This window comes from Pinus tabuliformis, chromosome 9 (assembly GCF_031772625.1).
Source record: "Pinus tabuliformis cultivar Carrire ecotype Pingquan chromosome 9, CPIR1, whole genome shotgun sequence".
Lineage (NCBI taxonomy): Eukaryota > Viridiplantae > Streptophyta > Pinopsida > Pinales > Pinaceae > Pinus > Pinus tabuliformis.
Genome location: NC_142307.1, coordinates 1,397,357,954 through 1,397,368,278, shown reverse-complemented (window position 1 = coordinate 1,397,368,278; position 10,325 = coordinate 1,397,357,954). Strand labels below are relative to the sequence as shown.

The 10,325-nt window shown below is 37.2% G+C and overlaps 1 pseudogene; it reads left to right on the top strand.

Moving 5' to 3' along the window:
* The first annotated feature begins 5,605 nt into the window (after positions 1-5,605).
* Positions 5,606-6,228, top strand: LOC149153765 (ADP/ATP translocase 3, mitochondrial pseudogene; annotated as a pseudogene).
* The last annotated feature ends 4,097 nt before the right edge of the window (positions 6,229-10,325 follow it).

Sequence of the window (10,325 nt, the reverse complement as noted above, 5' to 3'; positions counted from 1 at the left end):
TGGGGTAGGGTTTGGGATATTCTTAGCTATAGGAATAAAGGGGACAAATAGATATGATTACAATATAGCTAGGGTGATGGTAAGGGGAAAATGCTACAGGGAAATTAGCTGATCAAGGTAGGATAAGAGCTTATTTAGAAATTGTATTATTGTAGCAAAAACCCTAGCTTTTTGTCCTCCTTTATGTCATTTTTGGGTTTGGTTAAAAAAAAAATTTGCTTTTGATTTCATGGTCACCAAAACATATTTTTCCTTGAGTTAAGGATCAATGGTTAAAAGATTTATGGGCACTTTTGCAATGTTGAGAGCCAATTTACAAAAATTTGGGAGATTTGGTGCTTTTTTAAGCTCAGAGGCCTGTGCGCCGTGCCAGTGCAGTGTTAACACTGTGGCCAGGCTCCCAGTGCGCCGCGCGCCCTGAGTGCGCCGTGCCACCTTGTGTGTCGCACTGTGAATTTCACCTGAATTTGCTTGAAAAACAGGGGGAGGGGCTTAGTGGAGTTTTCTAGGGGGTTTTCTTGGGAGACAAGGAGGAATGGAGGTGAAAATGATGAGGAGTGAGGGGACAAGGGGAGGAAAGTGACCTTGGTGCTAATCATTACCATCTGGCAACCCCATCAACCGTTTTTCTTGTTGCTTTTTCCATGGAAGGCCATTGTGCTTTTGGATACCTTTCAAACATATTGTAAATAGCTAAACATTGACCAAATTGATGGAGAAGAGGTGTCATAAAGCCTACCTTGTGATTTGATAACTTTCACAAAGATTTGAAACAGTTTGGCACTGTTTTTATGCCCCTGGCTGTGTGCGTCGCGCGCCAAGCCCAGTGCGCCGCGCGCCCTGAGTGCGTCGCGCGCCCTGAGTGCGTCGCGCCCTTGTTGGTTTTTCACTATGGGTTGGCTGCAGGTGCGTCGCGCCCTCCGTGTGCGTCGCGCGCCCTGGTGTATGCGCCGTGCCCTTTGGAAACTAGCTCTCCTCCACTCAAACCCTCATGAATTTGCTTTCTCACTTCTCTAATTTCTCTCCAAGCTTGCCAAAGCACACATGATTTTTGTTTTGGGCCATAACATGTATATATAGGCTAGGGAGAGGTGAGTTTGATTTTTTCTTCTTTGCAAACCCCCTTTATAATGTTTATGTTTTGCACTTTTTGTTGACTTTAAAACACTCTGCTTTTTTCCTTTTTCTTTGAAATTTTGGCTCTCATGATAAAATTTTCGGCATTTCTTTGCGGGGACTGTGTGACTGGGCCTCTGGCTTTGAAATCCATGACTGCATCTGAAAATGTCAACTGGCGATTTTTTGTAAAATTTTGTCGTAGTTGACCTTGTTTGACTTTTGTTCAAAACAGAGTTTTGAAGAAGAGTCAATGTCTCTTCAGGTGATGATGAAGCTTTCTGAACTGTAGCTGTATAAGGTCTCCTTCTGGCCTACATGACTTTGTTCTGGACATGTTTTTTCAAAAACAACATTGATGATTTCCTAGACCCAACCATAAAAATGACTTTTTCTTGTAATATGACCAGACCTTGACTATCATGAACTTCAGTGATTATGGACCAAGACCTGAACCAGCAGGGGCCAGAGATGAGGGAAAATGAGTAGCATGACTATCTCCGTCAGACCATGACATGTCCCTAGCGAAATGCAGCTGAGTGGATGGAGCGGGACATCTAAATTTGAAATGCACAAAGAGCTTTGATCTCTGACAGAGGGCTGACCAGACCGACTCTACAGTTGCCACCCATGAGGATTTGGGTCAACCAAAACCAAAACTAGATCTTTTCCTACCTTCGAATGAGGAATGAGCTCATTTGGTGCCACCTAGACCCACCGAGGGATGTTGTACTTCAATATCCGAACCCGACTGTGGGGGAGGAGCAGAAGAGCAGAATCATCCTGAACCGCATTCTCCCCCTCGCCAATCTCTTCAACTTTTTTTTGGCTGTATCTATGTAGATTTGAGCTCATGTTAATGGAGTTTCTCACTGAATATGTACACAAATAAAATAAAACTATATAAAATGCTATGTGAAATGGGCTTCAATAATTTAAACAATGAGGGAAGGGAAAGCTTCCCAAGTGTAGTATTTAAAGGTTCTGCAAGTGTTTGGGATAGTAATTTTCTACACTGATACATGAGCTTAGTCTACCACCTAATAGATTTGGGCTCCTGTTAAAGGAGCTTCTCACTAAATTGTGTATTTTTTTACTTTTTATTGATTTGCATGCAATAAACTAAACTACTTCAAAAAATCAAACCTATATGGTAAATGAGATCAATTCTTTAGGTTATCATTTCAAATCAGTCCAATTATGACTTAAGACAAGAAAACATGAATAGGGGAAATATGAGTGTGTGTTGGCTTTAGGGGACTCAACACCACTTGCGTTTAGGATCCACTCCCAATGCCTTTTAGCGATGAGGTACTAGACCACGTTGTAGGAAAAGAGCACTCTTCTCATTTATTGGTGGCTTCTCAGGATACCATTAGGTGTGCATCACTAAAAATATTATAAAGGGCGAATTGATCAAATTAAAGGCTGAGAATGAATATGAACTCTCTAAATATCTCAACAAATCATTACACTTTATTTATTTAATAGAAAATACAAAAAACATATTCAAATATTCAACAGAAAATGATAAATGAATGAAAACTATGATTTAAAACACTACTAATGCATATAAACAAATTTTAAAAGCATACAATATTCTAAACATGGAGATCTTAGACAAATCAATTTCTAGTGTCCTGAAAATTTGACTACAACTCAGACTAAAAATATGAGTTTCATTGAAGTAATTTTTTTTTCCAACCCCTTATCTAATGAAGAGAGTTGTATAAATAATGAAATTGTTGGGTGTGTGTTATATTATTTCCACGACTAGTCGCACACGTGGGGGGGGGGGGTTCACAGGGGGGCGTAAGTCCCCCTTGTTCGTTGCGTCGAGTGCAGCAGGGGGATTTCAAGGGGCTGACAACCCCCCTGCACGGGGTCTGAGGCAACGACCTGAGTTTTTTTTTTTTGGACCCTATATTGGGTGGGCATACCTACCTATGGTTTTGTGCATGGGTTTTGCACATGGCTTTGGGCATGATGGTTTTCTACCTATGGTGTTTTGTAGATCCGGTCAAGGGAACTGCGATTATATTCTAATCTAGGGTTAATGGATTGGGGTATATGAATGATTTGGCATATATATTGTAACATGGTAAGGAACATAATGAAAAATCAATCTGGTAGTCCCGATTTTGGGATTCAACGGAAAATATTTGTGTATTTGTTTTATATTCTCGTCATTGTTTATTTTTTGTTTTTTAGAATTCATCTGCAGGTAATTTATGTACAGGGTTAAAACCTACATTTGGTGTCAGAGCTGTTTCAACTTCAAGGGGATGCCTTTGCTGCTGAGGGGTTTTTCTCGGCCCTGTAGTAGACCTTGTTCAGTGGGAGATATGAAGGATCAATTCTTGCTGTAAAAGAAGATGATGAGCAGTGGAAAGACATAGATTGAGAAATTTAATACTTAGAGTTTTGAGTTATGGAAACTCAAGATGGAGGATCTGCTGATGGATAAAGATAAGTGGATCGCGATAGATCTGGGTACTAAATCAACGATTATGTCAACAAAAGACTAGGAGAAGTTGGATCGAAAGACAAAGAGAACAATACGGTTGTGTATCTCCTATTCAATATTGTTGAATGTATCAGGGGAAGCTATGGCAAAGGATTTTTGGGTCAAGTTAGGGACTTCGTACCAATCTAACTCTTTGGTGAACAAATTGTTCCTGCGGAAAAAGTTGTATAACTCGAGGATGAAGGATGGAGACTCAGTGACAGAGCATCTAAACGCCTTTAATAACGTGGTAATCCAATTGTTATCCGTTGATATAAAAATTTTAGATGAAGATAAGTGGATCAGTTTGTTGTGTTCTCTACCATATTCATGGGATAGTCTGGTTGTTGCAATAAGTAGCAATACAACTGCCTTAAAGTTTGATGAAATAGTCTCATCCTTGTTGTAGAAGGAGATGAGATGGAAAAATATGTAGAGCCAGAATGGAGATACCTTGTCTATATGAGGATGGTCCCAGAAAAAAAATAAAAATACGTCCTCGAGTGGGAGATCTGAATCTAGAGGTATATCTCAATCTCCACAAAACCTGTAAAGGTATGTTGGAAATGTGGAAAGGAAGGACACTTCAAAAAGGACTGTAGATCTAAATCTCCTGAGAAAGGAAAGGGATCTGATGGTGCTCCTTCTACAGAGGAGAAAACCACCTCAGATGAAGGTGGGGATGTGTACTTGGCTTCTTCTTAAAGTACACATATAGATCATGAGGCATGGTTGATTGGCTCAGGTGCATCCTTTCACTTCACTGCCCATAGGGGGTGGTTTTGCGAGTATGAGAAATATGATGGCGGTGATGTCTTCTTAGGGGATGAAAGGGAAGCTAGAATCATCGGATGCAAAACAGTCAAGCTAAAGTTGAATGGTGGAAGGATTAAAACACTTTTGGGTGTTTTTCATATCCCTGCATTGCCCAGAAATCATATTTCTGTAAGCAAGATGGATGATGTAGGTGTAAAAATAGTGTTTGAGAAAGATACCTGCAAGATGGTTCGAGGAGCATTGGTATTGATGGAGGGAGTTCGGATTGGAACTCTGTACAAGCTTCTGGTTAGTACTGTTATTGGTGGGTGCAACAGTTCTGTGGTTCCTAAAAGTGGAACAAAAAACCTAGTGGTCTAAGGAGAAAAGACCATGATATGGCATCAAAGGCTTGGACATATTGGAGATAATGGCTTTCAAATACTTCATGGTAATGGTATGGTAGAAGGTATGTCTAATTTCTCGATAGATTTCAATTTTTGTGAGCATTGTGCATATGGGAAGCAAAATCAGGCGAGTTTCCCCTCTGGTGCGAAGAGGGCGAAAGGGATATTAGAGCTTGTGCATAGTGATGTGTTTGGACCCATGTCAGTTCCATCACTGGGTAAGTCTGTGTACAATGTGTTGTAACTTATTTTGACACCATTAAAAGTTACAAGAAAATGCTGAAATTTACCAGCTATTCATGGCCACATTATCACGTATATGCGAATTGCCTGGGATAAAATGGTTTAATATGCGCTGTTGGGTTATTTTGTTATAATAATAATAATTTTAATTTTAAATGATTTTAATTTTGTTAAAATATATCATCGAATATATTTTTATAAAATTTTAAGTTTAAAATTAAAATTGTTGTTTTAATTCAACCATTAAATTTCTTGCAGTTTTCAATGGCAGATGTTGGCCCTTGTGAATCAACTATTCAAATTCCATTTAGGAACTCCCAAGGTCATATGAGATTTAACAATTGGGGGAGTTCGAAGTCTTGTTTTTACAAAACCAACTTTGATTACGTGACAATCTGTGGTGAAATTTGGTATCCCCGGGCGAGAAATTGCTTACCAACAACACCCCACACCCCCCCCGAAACCGAAATCCAATTCTGGTTTTAATAACAATGCATTTGCCAAATTTCATTATTACAAAGTGTAGGGTTTGAAGATTTCATTTCTTATTGCATTGAGGAGAAAATGAGGATTCTCAATGAAGGCAAACTTCTTGTATGAAGGTATCATTGCATTATGGAGAGGAAACACTGCAAATGTTATCTGTTATTTTCCCACTAAGAGACTCTTTAATTTCAAGAAAAACAGGGATGGATACTGGAAATGGTTTGCTGGAAACCTGGACTCTGGTGGTGCAGCTGATGCATCTTCTCTCCTTTTGTTTATTCTTTGGACTATGCTTGAACTCTCCTAGCTAACGATAACAAGGATGCAAAGAAAGGAGGGGAGAGGCAATTTAATGGGTTTGTTGATGTCTACAAGAAAACATTAAAATATGATGGAATTGCTGGTCTTTTTTGCGATTTCAACATTTCCTGTGTGGGAATTATAGCCTATCGTGGTTTATACTTTGGAATGTATGATTCTCTGAAGCCTGTTGTTTTGATTGGTGATCTTTAGAATAACTTCCTTGCAAGTTTTCTTCTTGGTTGGGGTATTACAATTAGTGTTGGTCTTGCATCGTATCCTATAGATACTATACGAAGAAGAATGATGATGACTTCTGGTGAGGCAATTAAGTACAGTGGTAGCTATGGAATTAGATCACTCTGTGAGAGCAGAGGAAAAAGTCAAGAGGAAGAGGCAACAAACGGTGGCTAGGACATTTTGTCCAATGTCAAGAAGTTGAGGAAAATGCTAGTACATTCAACATAAATCAATGGTATGGATACTGGTAAGGCATATGGGGAGAGAGTAATTTTAGCTACAGAAACACAAGTATGATCTCTCGCAAAACTGTTAGTATTTTGTATAATTAACCAGATGCTTCGAAATCTACAAGCAAGAGTTGATATTGCAAAAAGAGAGAGGGAAACTGCTGAGAAGGAGAAAAAGATAAAAGAAAGGATGTTTATACATGTGGCTATTGGGTTGTTGAATTACAATGGAAATGATCTACATCTTTCATTATTTTATAAAGGATAATCATTATGGTCCTTTATTAATGAAGGTCATTTAGTTTCAATAGTAATTCTTTGTATTATGAAAGGGAGGAAGAAGAATTTGTTTTTGTTCACATTCTTGAAAGACCAATTTCCTCTCTACTACACAATTATAGTGCTATTGTACATACTGTTTTAGATATCACTAATGATGATTTGTATTTTCTACTAGAAAATGATTCATACGAGTTAAATGGTGGAGGATGGCTAGACATTGGAAAGAAAGATCATGCTTTTTCTTGTTGATCAAGCACAACATAATCAATCATTGGATGTGAACCCAATTTTTTTAAAGGGGATTAAGAAGTATTTATGTGTTTCGAGTTTGAACAAAGAGTTAATAACAAAGGCATACAAAAATGTGCTACCTAGTAATGAGGTTGTAGAGGTGAGCTCTGAATTTTTTTTTGTCTGCAAAAAGTCATAGGATGTTGAAGCACACAAATGGTTTATTCAGGATCAACAATTTAGACCCTCTGTTTGGTGGATTAAAAGGAAACAAAGGAAAACATACAATAAAGGATAGCTTGGAATTCAAGAACTTTGGATTTATATGCTTTCCAAACTGGTTATATAAGAATATTTGATTTTTAAGTGCCAATGGTGGATGGGGCATGAGCATGTAATCATTTGCAACTGGAAATCTTATTGTGAAATTTACTTAGATGGAGGTTATCATGTGATATATGCATATAAGAGGGCTTACAACTAGTCTCAAACTTGGATCTCACTCAACAAAGTGGTTTGAGAAGAAGAGCCATAGGAATTGCCAATGTGTTTTGGGTGGTGTGGTAGTTTTCTGTGAAATTTATGAGAGTGCAACTTTTTCTGTTTATGATTATGGGGCATTGAAGGTCTTGATATTTAGACTTAATACAATAGCAGATCCAGAGGGACTCATCTAACAGATTCACGATTAGCATCAATAGTAAAGAGATTTAATGCATATTTCAAAGTGGAAAATCAATTTTTCAATTTTAGCACAGTCAAACATAGGCAACTTACAAGCCAAATATGTCAATCCAAAAATGAGATGGCAAGGCTTCTTTATAAAAATAATCAAAGTAAAAATGGAGGAAGGATACAAAAATGCAAATGCTTGAATTGAAGAACTATGACAAAGAGTGACAAAGCATTTGGAGGCATGGGAAATTCAGAGTTTTTATCAATTGCCTGTGGTTCCCAATCTCTAGTCACTGAATTTACAAGAAAATAATCTAAATGGATTTTACATATTTAGTCTTAGAAAAACTGCATTGGTTTGAGCATTATTGGAAATCTCTCATTCAAATAATGGTGTTTCCCTCTCTAGTCTACAGATTTGTCAATGGGAGAAAGAGCGAGTCTATAGAAAATTTGTACCAGTTTGAAATAGTATAATAAGTCATAGGGAAATAGATTATAAAATTCTGAGGTAAGAAAACATGTTACAACTAGCTGAGATGTAAATCCAATAATGGTAATTGCCACGGGGATTAAAGTCAAAGGAAAAAATGTATGTGACAATTGTCTAACACATGTGGTAGAGTTTTGAGGCATGAAATCAACAACTCTAGATTTCAAAGGCATGAATATATCAGTAAAAAAGACAACTGGTTAAATAGGTGGCAAAATTTCCCTCATCAAAGGAAAATTGACTCATTTGTAGGCTATAGTTACATGATATTTCCAAGTTTTATGAAGAATCATTAGATTGAGATATTCGATGAGCATTCAAAGAATACAACTGGCAGAATATGCACCAATTGTGAAATTGTTAAAGATTTCAAACAGAAATATCAGCAGTCAAAGAAGGATTATGCAGATTCCAAGGCAGAGGATTTTCATCAATTCCAAATTTCCTGCATTTATTCAGAGATTCTTTTTATTTTTAGTTTATTGTTTAGGATTTTATTCCAGAAATATTGTAACAGTTTAGGAGAGTTTTATTCTATATATTATTTGATTTTGATTATAAAAGGGTTTTCTTTTGATGCCAAAACCCTGTCACTTTGTAAAACTTTTATTATAGAATTAATAATTGAAGTAATCTAGCTCCAGTTTATGGCATGATTTATTTTTCCTGTTGTTTTTCCAGTACTTTCATATCTTATTTCTGTACATTTTCAAGGTATATAGGAGATCTGGGTAAGAATAGATTGAGTATCAATCTCTATGAAATCCCTTGCAAAGTTATAATCATTTAAAGAGATTAATTAACTAAACTGTATGTCTTGGTTAATTCCTCTACATCTTTTAATTATTGCCTTTTGTCATCTCTTGAATGTGCTCTGTTTGGTTGTAGAAAATCTTGTATACGCATCCACTATGTCTAGTTGATTAAGTATTTAGTATGACTGCTTAATTACCATGAATTCCCTTATATTCTTCTGTCAAATTATTTAAAAATCATGTTATTCTGTCAAACTGGATGTCAACACTTTGACCAAGGACTCTGCAAGAGATGGATTTATTTATGAACAGATATTGGAATATCATTAGCAACCACCCAAATTAGATCAAAGATCTGGCCATTGTGCTCCATAAGCTGTTGTCTAGTGAAAATGAACATAGTTAAAAAAGGCCTCGTGACATTTGAGGGAGCCCCCTCTGTTTCAAGGGCCAACTTGAACCTAAAGGTTGGTCAAGTTGGTTTCTCGGCGTAGTTTTGCAGCCAAAAACTGCCTACGAGAAACAAGTACAACATAATGTATCATTTATAGATGACTTCTCAATGAATACATGGATATATTTCCTTAGGAAGAAATCTAAAGTCTTTGACAGGTTTAAAGAATTTAAGGCTCTGGTGGAAAAGCAGACAAAGAAGAAGTTAAAGGTGTTGAGGAAAAATAATGGTGGAGAGTTTTGCAAGAAGGAATTTGAAGAGTTCTGTAAGAAGCATGGCATAGAATGGCAAAAGAATACTCCATACACACCTTAGCAAAACAGAGTTGCAGAAAGAATGAAAAGGATGTTGATGGAAAAGGCAAGAAGCATGCTCAGTGGTGTTGGGTTAGGACAAGAATTATGGGCAGAGGCAGTGGAGACTGCATGTTACCTGGTTAATAGATCACCTTCATCAACATTGGAGGATAAGACTCCACATGAGGTATGGACTGGTAAGAAATCCTCTCTTTCACATTTGAGGGTATTTGGTTGTGATGCATATGTACATGTTTCAAAGAAGAAAAGAACCAAGTTGGATAGTAAATCTGAAAGGTGCATATTTATTAGGTATAAGGATGGTTTAAAAGGTTATAAGCTTTGGAACCCAAAAACAAGGAAGGTTGTGTACAACTGAGATGTGGTGTTTAGAGAGGTGAAATATGTTATTAAACATGAATTCGTACCATAGGAACCTGAGAAGATAGAGTTTGAGCTAAAGGAGGAAGAATCAAGCTCTACAATAGAACATGAATAAGAAGATGAAGAGCCACAAACTCCAGCTGTGAGAAGATCAGTTTGAGAAAGAAGGTAGCCAGAGAGGTATAGTCCATCTACTTTCTGTTGAAATTTTGCTTTATCTATTACTAATTATGATCCTAGAACTGTCAGGGAGGCAATAGATTCAGAGGATGGAAAACTATGGAAAGAGGCCATGGTTGATGAAATGACATCTTTGGACAAAAATGAGGCTTGGGATCTGGTGGAGTTGTTGGCTGGAAGGAAACCCAATGGAAGAAAATGGATGTTTAAGAAGAAGATGAATGCAAAAGGAAAGATGTATAAATATAAAGATCAATTGGTAGCAAAAAGTTATTCCCAGGTGCTCAAAAT